Here is a 15,476-nt window from a genome sequence, read left to right as displayed (position 1 = left end):
ACAGGAGGGGCTTCCCAGGCCTCCAGCAGAAAGAAGCAGAAGGTCCCTCCTGGGCAATGCAGCTCTCTAAACAAATGAAAGGAGCCCTGTGTGGTGCAGGGAATTGCAATAGCACTGGTTAGATTGGTCTGAATGGAGGGTGGACGCGGGCAGGAGGGCTGGGAAGATGAGGGGTGACCAGATTAGCAAGTCATCAAGATGCCAGCAGAGACAAAGGAGGGCAAATATGTCCTGACAACTTTCAGGAGTGGGACAATGCAGGCAGACCCTTCAGGTGATCTTAGAGGACAGCAAAGCTCTGCAGGGCACGGTGGCAGTGGGCTGGGCTGGAGGCGTCTGGCCAGCTTTTCCAGAGCTCTCCATTCTTTCCATGTCTTGAAGGGTGCCTGGAGAAACTGGGTGCACTGATCTCCCTTAGTTTCAGGGTACCAGGAGTCCAAGAAGCCGCTGCTGTGCTGCGTTTTAGGGTCTCCTCTCCTCAAGACTCAGGACTCTGGTTCTCTAGAAAGCATAAAGGGTTTGGCTGTGACCAATTTCAGTAGAACATGGAAAGGAAGAAGAATAAATGGGAGGAAACATTCAGGAGAGACTGCTCTCAAGAAAGGCAAATAGAGTATGTTATGTCCCTGAGTACCCAGGGATAAATGGCTTGAGAAATCGACTCCATTTTGTCCCCCAAGTGTCTCTTTGCAGGTCTGCTACAGTTCAGGGTCACCTGAGTCCAAAGCTTCATACCCTCAAACCCTCAGCAAACCGCAGCCCGGGGCCTGGGACTCACACAACCCACTTGAATCAAAAAATCTGAGAAAAAAAATAATATGTGTGCTGCACCACAATTACAGGTAGTGAAGGTATTTGAGGCAGTTAGTAAACATGCCAAGTGATAAATAGAGCTATTCAGTCAGCAAACAGCTGCATGATTATAAATAGGAAAATCTACCCCAGCCCAAAGCCAGCTGCGACCCAACAACATCCACTTCTTAAAGAGTGATTATTTGTGTGTGTGTGCATTTTTTGGAGGGAGGTTGACAATTTTTTTTGCCCACTCCTTATTTTAGGAAGGTGAAATGCCCCCGGTGGGTTTCAAAAGCCAACCTCTGGGGTATGCTATCTCCATGCCAAGACACTGAGTCACGAAGAGATTGGAGGAAGCTGCTTCAAATCCAGACAGGGGATAAAACAGCTGTAATTGAGACGCCAGCTCAGCTCAGTCTGCTAATAACCACACAGCCCCGTCCCTGCCCTCAGCCTGACAAGCCAAGAGCTTTGCTCGCTGCCACTTTCACATGCTCTTTGGTTATTGCTTGGGGTCAAACTTGTCCACACCTATTCCGTTCTGAATGACTGCTTGTGTCCCGGCCAAACCCCGGTTCAGGGAGCGTGCTGGAGGGCGCTGTCCTTCCTCTGCTGTGCCGGCTGGGAGCTGACAGCCTCCAGGCACGTCTGCTGGACCCCTGGGCTTGCAGGGACACTTGGCTGCTCTGCAAGCTTCGATTTAATGTGTTTGTCCACCCAGAAGTTTCTGGCATATGGTGTGTGGTAGCGGCAGGGAACAGATCTCCCATCATGGTCTGACCTTTTCATTTGGTGCATGTGGAGTTGCTTATGCCTGTGGTGGGGTTGCAGAGTGAAGGAAGGGACTTTGTGATCCATAGGGAAGGGGGGTGGGAGGGTTGTACACAGTGCCCGTGGGGGCTAGATATGGGGGGATCCGAGGCTGTTTGCCTGAGGAAGTTTCTGTCTCCAGCTGCTGGTGTTTACACCCTGGTGGTGGAGCAGGGACAACAGAAAAGGAGTTCTGCCTCCTTCTCAGCTCCTCACCTGACCCGTTTCATGGCTGCTGATACCAGCCAAAGTGTGATCTGCAGGCACATGGCTCCTTCCCCCTCGGCTCCAGCCAAGGGGTGGGATGGGTGGCCAGGGACAGGGCCCATGTTAACCCAGCAGGTGACTCTGTTGTATCTCATGAGTCAGAGCATTGACTTAAAGTGCAAGCCAGATTTACAAGGCTAGTTTTCATGGCCCAAGTCAGAAGCTGAGCTGAATTGCTCTGCTCTGAGTGCCTTGCCAAGAGAGCTTCATGTTCTCTCCCTCCTGGGAAGCACCTTGGGTGCCATGGGGGCTGAGCAGAGAGGAGAGAGTATCGAAGGAGGTGGGGATGGGTCAGGGCAGGGTGGGTGCAAGAGGTAGGCAGAGATCAAAGGAGGAGGATGGTGAAGTTCTATGGGACAGCCAGGAGAGGAGGTGGGAGCACAGGCAGAGAGCAAAGGGGGAGCAGTCAAGGGAGAGGAAGGCATGGAGGAAGGGTTCTCATTTCCAAGGCAGGAAAGAGAAGGGCCAGTGGAAAATCAAAGGAGAGATGAAGGGGAGGAAATGGCCAATGGAAAATTAAGCCACAGCAGAGGTTAGCCTTTGGGATTTGTGCCCCTGCTTTGTCTGTGCTTAGCACTGGGTGCATGGAGGGTTGGGTTGCCAGGTGCTGCTCTGCAGGGCTTTGAGTCACCACCAATACCAGCATCTCACCACGGGCCTGGGGAGCAGGTCTTGTGCTGTAGCCAGGCCATGGCCAGCATGAGAAGCAAAACTATCCACAGCCAGACTCCCTGCCCTCTGCCCGGCGGGGTGGGCTTGGGCTTTGCAAGGACAGGGAGCTGCGTTGGGAACAGTCTGACTCAGGAATCCCAGTTTGTTTTTTTTTTTCTCACCCGTCTTTGTCTTGCTGTTCTCTCCCTCCTCCTCCTTTTTCTTTGTCTGCTAATGCACAGCAGATGGGAGGAAATGCCATTTTAAATGCCACAGCATCCTGATGAAATGGATGGGTTATGGCAATCTCAGATGAATCATGGCATTGTTTTGTGTACATGGCCCCGCTGCGGCTCAGCCCTGCTCGGGCAGTTCTCTGCCTGCAATTCTGCAAATACACTTAGGGTCATTTCAGCATCTACACCAGCTCAGTGGCAGGTGCCCTCCAGGACCTAGGTGCTCAAGTCACACTCATTCACTAAGCAGATGCATTTGTGGAGGCAAAACTGAGCCCAAAGCGCTTTACCAGTGGTGAAACCAGGAGCTAACTCTGAAACATCTGGTCCTTGCTGCCTTTGGGGATGAAGGGCTTTCCCATGTTACGTTTATAGAGTTTCTGCACAAGGTGTAAAAACAGGATAGAGAGAACCCAGCCCAGCACAGCCCTCCCTGCCACCTCCAGCTTAGCCCTTGGCACCTCTGGAAAGCTGGGCTGTGTTCCCATGCCTTCCTTTTTCTTGGCCCCTTGACAGGGAGCCAAGGGTGAGGGGGTTTCTGAGATGTGGCCGCTTGCTGCTGGGGCTTTGCTTGGGGTGGCTGGATCATTTCACCTAAGCAGTCAGGCAGGCATTGACTCCCTCACTGGCAGCCTGCTGTCAGATGAGAAGCAGCAGCTCAGAAGTGGAAAAAAAAAATAAAATCTATATATACACACACATATCCCTACAGCTCCATTATTAAAACTCAGCAGCCCAGCCCTGTTAGTTTCAAACTAATTAATTGTGAGGAAAAAAAGTCACTTCTAAGTCTTCAGCAGATAAAGCAGTCTTTTAATTTTGGTAGCTGAAAGAACAGATTTGAGAACTCCAACGAGCAGAAGACGTGACATTAAAATTTGGTTGCAATATGCTTAATTTTAACAATCTAGACTGGAAATGTATCTCCTGCTATGTCTAACCGCCTGTGTGTCTGCTGGCGTGGCAGTTATTCAGCGCTGACACGGAAGAGCTAGTAGCATTAAACCATTTGATTTCTGATTTATTTCAATTTTTCTTTTGGTAGTAGATCTAATATCTGCCCGTGCAGCGAGCAGAAGGGCTGTTATTATTAATCAACCCCCATCCCAGCCCTGCTTTCCCCCAGGCTCCTGCTCTGCTTCGTAAGCGTATCCCCGTTAAAAGGCCTGGCAGGCGTGCGGTGCAGCCCGGCCAACACCAACAGCCACAACAGCTCTGCTGTGTTTATCCAGATTTCAGCAGCGTTACCTGGGAGGAGAAGGGAAGGGGCTGTGTTTGCCTTCCCCAAGCCAGAGGTCTGGGGGATTATTTTTCCCCCATCAGGCATCCTGGCCGTGCAGCAGGAAAAGGAGGGAAGAAGCAGGGGCTGCTTGTGCCGGGGTCGTGCTGTGGAGCTGCACCACAGCATCACTTGCCTTTCCAGAATCTTGAGCTTCTCAGCTCAATTCTGACCAGAGCAAAACTCTTGCTCCTGGTTAGTGGCCCACTATGAGTCTGAGAGAGAAGGAACAACCCCTTGTTTTTCAGTCTCGAGCTGCCCCACTAGTGTGACCGAATCCTGTAACTTTGCCCTAGGACAGTTGGCTCCTGCTCATGTTCCCACACAAACTAGAAGCATTTGCCCCTCAGACTGGAGCTCTCTTCCCCACAGTCTCTGACCATAACCACAACCTGTGGCCATCTGTTTTGTTCCAAAATCCCCTTGTACATTGTGCCTGGGAGGTTGGGAAAGAGAGGAAAGCTTTTCAAGGCTGGATGGTTGGCAGAATGTGTCACCCAGAGGAGGGTACATTGTGAGGAGCATCTCTGAGTAGCAGCATGTCCCACTGCCCTCCTCTGCTGGCACTGTCCTGCTGTGGGCACAGCTGTGTGCTGGCAGTAGAGATGCAACAATCTGAAAAGAGGGAAAGGGGAAAAAAAAAATAGGTAAGAATTCATCCCTCTCTTTCCAAGTGTTTCTGCTTTGTACATTAGTGTCCCTTCCTGGTCCCCATCGCGCCTGACTGTGGCTGCTGGGCAGGAGGAGAGCACCATTAATGGGCTCTTGATGTGTGTTTATTTCGTTTAGCATGTCCTGAGTGCCGTGGTGAGAGCTTTCGAGACGTTCCTTATGGTGATTGCTTTCCCTGCTTGTGAAGATGGAAAAAGCCACAGTGGTTAAGGGAAGGGAGTGGACAGATGCCAAATGCATTAGTGCTCTGGGCAGTCTGGGAGGGCCTGTTTGTTGGGTGCTTTGCCTCAGGAGGAGGGGGGTTGTGAGGAGCACGGCTTCCCCATGCCCTGCACCCCTTGACCAAGTGGCTGGGGATGGAGGGCAGACCTCACAGACTCCTCAAGGCTCTACCCTCACTTGGCAGGGCTCAATCTGAAGGCAGGGGAAACTTGGGCAAGCACTTCCAGCATGAGCATTGCCTCCTGCCGTGGTGGTGCCAGCCCTTCCTGATGCTCATGATGTGAGCATCAGAGGCTGGGGTGATGGTCTTGCTTACAGCATCCTCCTCCTCCAAAAGTGTGATTGACCACTAAGTACTTGACCACTCTGTCTGCTCCCTGGCAGACAAGGGAGTGGGCAGGATACCAGCTTGTGCTGCTGGTATCCAAACCTGTCACCTCCAGGGCTTTCTGGGTGGGCTGTGGAATGCTGTCTCTGCTTGGGTGGGATGCAGCCCTGCACTGGCTCCAGCTGCATTCTCCAGATTGATGTGACTTTCATGTAGCAGAAAAGCTCAAGTTTCACACAGGAACAACACATACACGTGTGCTTGTGTGCGAGTAACACAGGAGAGGATCAAGCTTGGATCTGTGCCAATGTGGGAAGCAGAGGTGGGCTCCTGCAGAAAATTTAATCCCTGTCCTCCCTGCCTGGCTGAGGGGACAGCACGACCAGAGATGCCCGTTTATCTGCATATGACAACAATACACAGGAATTGCAAACAGATTCTTTCCTTATCTTGCTCGAGGGTTATTGCAGTAAAGGGATTTACTTTGCCTTTTCTGCCAAGAAAATGTATGCAGAGATTCCACCAAAGCACATATAGATGTTTCTCTTGGAAACAGTAAAAACCCTGGTATCCAAAAAAGCCCTGCACTGTTATATATCCCTGGGGTTTTATCCAAGTTTCATTAGGAATCTGGACATACTCAAAATGGCTTTCTGATAAAGCTGAATTAATCTCCCTGTCTCAGAGACTGGTGTGGCCTGATTTCCAAGCTGAGATTTGGGTGAATTGGGAATTGGGTAGGACATTTCCAGCCACCTAAACTGGAAAGGAAGGAGCTCCTTAAAGCAACCCAATGACTTGCAGATGCTTTCCCTGGCTTGCCAGGGGGGGAGTGGGGCTGGCAGGGGCATCCCAGTCGAGGGAGTCTTTTCCTTGGCTGGGATTGAACCAGATGAGCAAGAAATTGGTCTCAAGGCATGAGACTCATAAGACAGGAGAGCCGGGAGACCTGATCCTCTGGACCAGCCTCCTTGAAGCTCCTGGGATCTAAAGGCCAAATCAGTGATGCTGGGGTGAGGAGTAGGCTGAAGACACTCTCCGGCCTTCCCTGGAGCAGGAGTCCTAGATACGGCCACCTCAAAGCCACAGCAAGCCTGCCAGCCCTTGTGAGCCACAAGAGGGTGACAAAGTCCCATCCTGTGCTGTGGTGGTCTTGGACAAACCCAGAGATGTCCCCAGCTAACAGAGGACAGCAGTACCCCTTGGAGACTAATCCAGACTGGGCAACCAGAGGCTCTTTGAAAGTCCTTGTTCAAGTCCTAAAGGGGAGAGTGCTGGCTGGAATTGGGATCCTCATACTGAGGAGCTGTGGAGTCTTTTTCTTCTGCCTGGCTTTAGTTAGCATCAGTGCTGGCATCATCAAACTGTCCTGTTGCCAGAAGAGAGGTGAACTTCCCAAAATCGCTGTAGCAGGCAGGGAAAGAAACCTCGCCCTTGCTCCCTGGTGGTGGTCTCATGCAAACCCTACATTTTACAGAAATTTTGGAAGAATGGAGAACTGCTCCATAGCTGTCCTTTGTGCTTCCAGGGGAGCTGCACAGCCAGCCAGTCCTGCACCTCTGCTCCAGAGATACCAGGGCTTGGGGACATAGGTTGGTGGAGGAGTCCTCCAAACTCAGACCAGGCTGGGATGGAGGCAGCTTGGTGCCTCTGCCAAGGATGCTCCAGGATCATCTGTGCCTCCTGAGATGCAGGGAAAATGCTCCTGCTATGGCCATGCTCCAGCTGCCTGGGTTGTCCCCAGGGTGCTGGTGGTTGGTGGCCCTGGGCATGTCACACCACACAGGCTGCAGCCTCCTTCGTGCCCACACGCTTGGGCTGCCGGTTGTTTTTTGGCCCCAGGGGGTATCTGTTGCATATCCCTGTGGCCTTCCCTGGGGAAAAGCAGTGCTCCCCACTGCCTCTTCCCACCAGGCTCCCAGGCTGCAGCATCCCCCCCATGACACAACATGGGCAGGGGACATGGGGCTTCCTACAAGAGGATCTTTGCAATGCTCCTTCTTGAGGGACAACCTGTGTTTGTTTCTGAACACCTGCTCCAAGGTCCTGTCCAAGGCAGAAGACTGAAATGCTCTGGGAGATTTCCAAGCTGGAGTCTCATTCTCCTCCCATCCCAGGAGGCTGGGGCAGTGGGTGTGGGCTTGATGGCATCTCCGGCCAGGAGCTCCAGCCAGCTCCCTCGTAACTTCATCTGCCGCTGGGGTGGGAAGAGCCTGCAGTGCACCAGACAGGAGGGTGGCTCTGCCAGCCCCTGATCTTATCTGCTGATGAGGGCAGCTGTCGGGCTGCCCCAGGGCTGGGCACTGCTTTCCCACGCAGCCTGGCTTCATTTCCCCCCTCGTTCTCTGGCAGGAGCGTGTGTGTGCACCCGTGTGTGTATGGATATGGTATATTGGGATCTATATTTGCAAACCCCCTCACTCCCATCTGTTTCTTATGCAGTTATTGCTAGAAGGATGAGGGGAGAAAGGGGTGATTGCACCCCTAAGTGCTTTGGGGGGTTGCCTGTGGGCCAGGGATGTGGGGTGCTCGGGTGATGCTTTGCAGATGGATGTGAAGGAGGATGTGTGTCTGGGTAACACGGGCTCTCTTCTTGCAACTGCAGCTTCTTCACTGAGTTTATACTCCAAGGAGATTCTTCTGTTTTCTTTCTAAATACTAGAAGTAATTAGATGCTGCTTATGAGTAATTGCTTGGATTAAACAATCTGGTTTCATTTAAGGGGTCAGTATGAAATGCCTCATGATTTGATAGGGCAAAAAGTAAGGAAGACACCTTCTTTCTCAGTCTCCCAGGAACTGTTGTGGGGTAAAACCCCACTTTTCGTTGCCCAGCTGGGATTCACTGTGAAGTCATCCCTGAGGGAGGAAAGAAAACATCACCTCCCTTGGGAGGGGCAGTGAAGATGGAAGAAGGGCCAGTTATGCCCAAAACAAGGGGGCCATGGGGTTCGGTGTGGAACAGCTGAGCCCACACTTACCTACAGTCCCACAGCAACACACAGAAATGTTTGCTGCTGCTTCCCAGGCCAGAACTTTGAAAGCCTAAAGCTGGTGTTAACGACCAGCTCGCAACATGCTGAATTTTACAGTCCTCGGTGAAAACTGTGACAATAAATCTGCCTCGGGCTTCAGTTGGTAACTTGCCCTCGATACCACAAATATCCCTGCAAATTTTGTGTTGACTTTGGTGCTGGAAGTGCCCTGCTCTGCTGTGGTGTCAATGGCAAAGGGGATTTTTGAGGCCTTGGAGGCGGGGGCGCCGGTTTGGATGCGCCGGCGGCCGGGAGCGGATGGAGGGAACAGGCTCCGTTTGGTGCGTTCAGCACATTTTATTAGCTTATCAGATCTGTAGGCAGATGAAACACTGCGAGTCAGGCGGGGTGAGAAGAGATTCCCCAACAGGGTAAGCAGGCATTTGGAGACAGGAGGAGTGTGGGAGCTGCAAGGGAGAAGAAGTTTTGGGACCTAGGGCTGGGAAAGGCTCTGTGCTCTCCCTGCCTGCAGAGATCTCGGGCTCCAGGGCCCGACTGCACAGACCCAGCCAGGCTCTCCAGTTGTTCCTGGCATCCCCCTGGACAGCCTCCGTATTTGCCCTATTTCTTGTGCTGCTCCCTGGACCTGGAGCCATATCCTGATGCATCCCAGAGCTGCAATGCTGCGGAGCTGGACCAGGGCTGACCCTGTTACTCCTGCCTCCCTGGGCTCCCATCACCTAGCAACTGTGCCTCGGATCGCACGCCAGCCTTAAATAAATGGTGTTCAGCAGGACCCTGAACCCTGCTGGGCCCAGCATCCACAACCCGCAGCTGGAAGCTCAGCTCTGGCAGTTCTTGCAGTCCGTCACATGCTGCCAGAGCAGCTACATAATCCGTGTTCATGCTTCTCCTTTCCCAAATCGCCCCCCACATCATCCCGGATTTAAGCCAGTCCTCTGGCACCTCGCGCATTGGGAGCTGCTTTCAGCCTGTTTGAGAATCAACTTCTCCCCAGGCGGGTTCCCAAGCCCACTCTGACTTGGATCCTGGGGCTGATCTACGTTCCCTGCTTTCATTTAGCTCATTGTTTAGGGAAGCTGAATATGGATTATACCTTTCCTTTTATAGTTTTAGCAAAGCAGGACTGGATTTTGTTCCAGTCATTTTTTATCTTGACTAAAATGTCGGTTTTGAAGACCTATTATTAGCAATTTTGTATAGCTTCTGGATTACTGCAGATAATAATGAATCACCCTCTGCAGAATTGATATAGGTACTTTAAGCCTCCCAACAACCACCCTGGAAGTTATGCCTGCAACTGGGAGCAGAAAACCCTGGATGGTAACGGGTGGGCTTGAATTAAGGGGCTGGCACTCCAGATCTGGCATCTGCAGAGCACATTTATCAACCATCCTTGCCTGTGACAGGGCTCCTGGTGCACGTCATGGCTCAGCTCCAGCTCCCCACCCAGGACTTTGTTTCCAGTCTCTTCCAACCCCTTCCCCACATTCTTACTGCTTGGTACCCAGGTTTCCTTGCAAGATCACCCAGCACTGGCTTTGGTAGTTTCTGTGTGGGTAACCACGTTTTTTCTGCTCGATCTGGTGGGCAGCTGCCTGCACTGGAGTAAACACAGCTTGCCCTGACCCTGGCTGCTCCGGGCCCCTCTGCTTTGAAATGAAGTTATTTCCATGTACCAATCTCACCTTGCAGAGTTCACCTGCAAATGCAATGTGCTGTCCCTGAAGAATCCCTCCTGGAGTTTTCCATTTGAGTGAAATGCCTCAGTATTCTCCCCAGTACATTCATCTGATGGAAACTGTTTTTTCTTATTATTATTTTGCACTGTTTCCCATTCAGGAGGGAGGAATCCACGCTCCAAAGTTTAATCCTAGATTTCTCCACTAACAGAGCTCATTGCACAGCTAGTAAGGAAGCTCTGCTAGGCTCTGGGCAGGACTGATGCAGCAGCAATGCCATCCTGGACACCTTCACCCCTGGTTTAGGTAAAAAAATCAGACACGTCTCTGGGTTTAAACAAGGACCTTGTGGTTTGACTCATCTCAGGAAGGAAAAGCAGCAGCAAGGCTGGTGCATTACAAACCCAGAGCAGAGAGGAATGTGAGGGCTGAGCCTTCAAACCTCCATCCCTTTGTATCTCGCTTTCCACCCTGATAAAATGTCTCTGGGCACCCTGGGCCTTCGAAGAAACTTCAAAGGAGGCAGCACACCCTCTCCTGTGAGCAGTGAACACTGATGTATAATAGAGTGGACCCACCCACTTGAGATTTAATCTGTCATGTTCTATGGAAATTAAGCCTTTCTCTTACAAGAGGCAATTTGTGCTCTTGGCATCCTCGGTGAGAAAGAGCTCTCATCTCTCCTGCTGGATTATTGATACCTTTTGTATTAAGCAATGCAGTGGCTAATTGGGCTCTTTGCCTGTTTTGAATCACTCCCCAGCAAGTGCTTGACAGAACAGAGACGTTTTGGGATGGTGGGAGTTAGTGGGTTCTGCCAGCATCCCTGCCCAGAGGTGCCTGTGGGGATGGGGTAGGCAGGGGAGAGCCACAGCTCCCAGGCTCTGCCTGGCCATGCTCCCTTGCCCTCCTTCTGCTCCAGGAGCTCTGCTGTGGCCAGCTTTGATGCAAAAGCCTTTGAAATGCCCCTCCTGAGCTTTCCGCCTTCCTCTCCTGCTGGGATGGAAAACAAACCTCAGTGCTGGGGGAGAAGCAGCCTCCTGGGATGTGAAAAAAACACCTCCTGGTAAACAGTTCTCCCTGGTGGGTTACAGGTGTGGGCTGGCATGGGCAGGTGTGTTTTCCTTGTGCTGAACAGGGGCCATAAACAAGCTGCGGGCTCAGGCCATCCTGCCCTGCCCTGCTGTGAGCTCCCTGGCAAGAAAGGGCTCCTTGTCCAGGGCAGGCACCCGAGCCAAGCTGGGGAGTGCCAGGCTTCATCCTCCTCCTTCTGCATGCCTTGGCTGAGGGAGGTAGGCAGAGCTCTGTGCAGGCATCCTGCCCACTGGCCATCACATCTCCTGCCAGCTGAAACCCACCAGCTGCCTTTGAAGAGGCTGCACCTGAAAGGGGAGATGGAAGGCAAGGGCAGGCAGGAGTGTCGAGGCTGCCCAGCCCTGGGGAGTGGGTGGCTGGTCCCTCGCTGAGTTGTGACATGGGAGGGGAGCCAGACCCCTGGCAGGGTGTTAGGAAGAAGTGGAGGGGCTGGGGCTGCTCCTTCAGGAGCATCCCTGGGTAGCCATTGCTCCCACCGCTCCCAGAAGGAGAGCAGCCTTCCCAGGTGATCCTCTCATGGAGAGGGGAAACAGCCCTTTCCTGTCTGGGGGCTCTGCTGAAGGTGCCAGGGCACAGCCCAGCATGGCTGTGGGATGGAGGGACGTTTGCCAGGTGAGTGCTGGGAAGAATTGCTCTTTCTTCCCAAGTCTGGGTGAGGCTGGAGGGGATGCCAGCATCTTGCGTACTTGGAGGATTGAGGAGTTTCTGTGTATCTCATGATAGATCGTGTTAGGAGTGAAGGTGGGGGAATCCAAAAGCAATAAGCTGGGGAAGCCAATGTCAGGGTCACACGGCAGGGCTGCCAGAAACCAGCTATGCTAAAGGCTTAAGTCCTTCCTTCCTCTGCCTTGTGACCTTCTCCTCTGCTTCTCTCTCTAGCTTTCCACCAAATGCTGCCACACACAGGCAGGTTCCTCTCCTCCTGTCTGTCCCACCTGTGAAGCCAGATGCAGGTTGCTTCCCTTGATGTCTTCCCACACATCCCATGGGGATCTGTGTCCCAACACATCCCTGCATGAACCAGGAGCTCTCTATCCAGACTGCCAGCCATCATGTGAGCTCCAGGGCTCTGCTGGGAAGCTGCAGCGGGAAGTGCCTCTCTTCCAGGGGGAGGCTGGATTTTGGGCTTGGGAAGAGGAGGCAGGATGAGGAGGGAGAGCACCCAGGCTGTGTGGAAAGCTTGCCATAAGGCATGGGAAGAAAGGAGTGGTGCCAAACCCATGGGCTCCTCTCCAGCTCTTCAAAGCAAGCACGCCAGTCATTAGAGAGAGGAGAGGAGAAGGCGGTGAGCTGCAGTTTCTCAGGAGGTGGGGAAAGGCAAGGGGAGGAATATTGTATCAGGGAAGGGGAACTGATGGACTGAAGTCTCCTGAATGAAGGGGAAGGAAGAAAACAAACGTGAGCAGGAAAGCATAGAAGCCATTTCACGGGAGAATTTGCAGAATCATTGAGATGTCTCATCAGGGAGCAAAAACGGAAGAAAAATTCCGTAGCCTAACAGACAAACCGACTCATATTTAGGGCTTTTATCTCCTATTTTCCTAGTACTGGGTGAGCAGGAGAGGAGGAAGGGGACCAGCAGTGTTTTGATCAGGAACAAGCCCTGGCCAAACCAAATGTGTTGGTAGAGGCATTGGTTTACATTAGAAAATGCTCTAATACTGTGCAATGGATTTTAAGTGCGTTTTGATAATGAGGCTGATTTTCAGCTGCTTGAGTGGCATGGAATAGGGGCAGGGTGTTGGAAAAAAGGGCCCTTTGGCTCCAAGAACAATGTCCACCAGTGCTGCTGAGCTCTTGTCAGGGGATGGCTGATGCTCTCCTCTCTGTCCCCATAACGTGCCACCCCTCATGGCTTCAGCATCCTACTTGATGGCTGCTCCTGCAATGCCCTTCATTCCTCTGACAATTATGGTGGCTGCATGAGCAGAAATTGATGCAGATTTGCTGTTTTCTCCTCCTCCGGCTTCAGCTTCCAGAGGACGAATTATGGTGTGTTCAAAAACCTCTGAGCTGCCCCAGACCAAACCCCATCCCTATCATTTGGTCGAGGTCTCACCGCAGCGGTTGCTGCTAGAAAATGGGCTTTTACCCACAGGGCCTGTGCAGCCAGAGATGGGGAGGTGCTGGGTGTGGGGTGGGAAAATGAGGTCCTGGAGTGGGAAAATGCAATTTTTGGGGCCTGGCAGAAGTGCTGCCTGCCCACTGTGCATCAGGGAGGAGACAGACTGTTCCAGAGAATATCGCTGGAGGATAATACACCAGAGGAGCAAAGTGCACTTTATGGGAGGGAGAAGAATGGGATAGGACCATGATCCATCTTGAGGCCACGAGCATGATGGCCAGGACCTCTCAGAAGCTCCCAAAGTCAATGGAGAGGCGTTCACCTCCAGCACATCCTCTGCTGGGCTTGGGACCAGTGATGTCTCCAGCCTCCTTCCTTCCCCATGGATGACATAGCTGCCCCCTCCCCTCGGCCTTTTTTCCCTCCTCTTCAGACAAAATAACAAGGTCTCCCCATTCCTGGGACTGCTCCCTTCTCCTCCAGACTTGCCTAGGCTCTTTCATCACACCAATAAAAAAGTAAATGCATCACACGTTGGCCAGGGAGAGCGGAAACCCTTAAACATCTAAGAGGTGAGAGCGACGCGCCGTGTTTTTTCAAGGCTGGGCTAAGCTCCCCAATGCCCTATTAGGCCAAATGTCCCGCTCTGAAGAAGGAGAGAGGGGACTTATTAAAAACCTTTCATATTTCTGAGTTTTCAGGTCCCATTTCTGCAGGCCGGAGGCCGAGGCGTGAGGCGTGAGCGGGGCTGCTGAGGGGGGAAGGGGATCGAGCCAGCGGCCGTGCAAACAGATTGTGCAATATTTGCCTTGCACAGAGCTCCCATTGTAAAGCCTGGGAGTTCTGCTTTCAATAATTCCCTGGCCATAATGCCCCATTGATGGTGAGAGAAAGGCAGTATTGAGGGCTGAAGGGGCTCCTACCCTGGGAAGGGTTAAAAAATAAAGAAAAAAGAGGGGGGGAGAGGCGGAGAAAGGAGGGAGTGGAGGAGGAGAAATAAATAATTAAACAAACAAACAACAACCAAAAAAATCGAGGCTTCGTTTTAAACTTTGCTGTGTGGCCCTCGTGGCTGATCACAACTGCTGAGAAATACGTGGAGCCTGTTTGCATAACCCCGTTTGCAGCGAGTGCTTTCGGAGCCAAAACGCAAGTGCGGCCGGCGCCGGGGGGGCGGTGGGGGGAAGAAAAAAAAAGCAGGAAGGGCTGTGATTATTTTCATTCTTGCCCCAGGCCACATAAAATTAATTAAAAAAAAGGAAAAAAAAAAAAAAAGAAAAAATAAGAAAAAGAGGCAATATTCAAATATTTGGTTAGAGAACCAGCTGTGCAAATGCGAGGAGCTGTGCCAGCTGCAGGGACATGGAGGGACCTGGCCCTGGTTTGCTGCCTTGCAGGTCGTGTGGCTGGGATTAAAAAACAGCAAAAAGGGACATACTGGGCTTTGGGTGATCGCTCAACCCTGGCTGCTGCATGATTTCTCAGCATGGGGGACTTGGTCCCAGCTGGAAAGGGTTGACAGGCATGTTGAATTTGGGGTGCAGGTGGGTGATGCGCTGGGCTGGGGGATCTGGGTTGGGGTGAGGGTGGGTGATGCTCTGCCCGTGGAGCTGCTGCTGGCCCTGCAGGCAGCACCTGCAGCTCCCTGTCACCTTGGATTTGGTTATGGAGCAGTTTGGGAGGGAGGTTCAGTGCCTTTGTCACAGCAGCTGCTGTGACAGGGAGGAGCGAGGCTGTCCTTGCCTGGGCGGATGCAGGACCGAAGCAGGCAGGGTCTGTCAGCTGGCTCAGCATCCACAGCCAGGCCGGCTGCCAGGGGAAACCTCCCTGTTGTGCAACAGGCTGGAGCTCTCCAAGGAAGCTCCTGGCTCTTGAGACATCCTTGAGTGAGGCTGGACGAGTCACTGCCTTGAATTAAGAGTGGCCAGGGTGGGTGGCTGCAGGCCCTGAGTACTTTTTCCATCCTTAGACCTTGTGATACATTTATCACCCCCAGAGCTGCCTCACAGATGGCCTAAGTTGTCCTGACCCTGAAACTCCAGAGTTGTCATTTCTTCCTCTCCCTCCTCCTCCTCCCCCTCTTCTTTCCTCCCAGCCACTCCCTGTCAGATAATTTCAGAAGGGCTGTTTCGAGGTCCCACTGCACCCTGTTTCTCCTGGGATCTAGAGCAGTTTCCCCATATTCCTTGCTGCTTTCCACCTTTTTATCTTTTCCTGGAGCAGGACCCAGGCTGTCTTCCCCAGGAGGTGTCCGTGTGCTGCTGGAACCCAGTCAGCTGTCCCTGAACTGTCAGAGCAGGGTCACTGCCAACAAATTCACTATTTATTCACCCTTTGGCGCTTGGAAAAGCTCCCTGAGCTGAGTTAATCCCACTGTTT

Source organism: Apus apus, chromosome 13, assembly GCF_020740795.1.
Source record: "Apus apus isolate bApuApu2 chromosome 13, bApuApu2.pri.cur, whole genome shotgun sequence".
NCBI lineage: Eukaryota > Metazoa > Chordata > Aves > Apodiformes > Apodidae > Apus > Apus apus.
The sequence above is the reverse complement of the archived record's forward strand: the minus strand, read 5'-3'. Positions refer to the sequence as shown.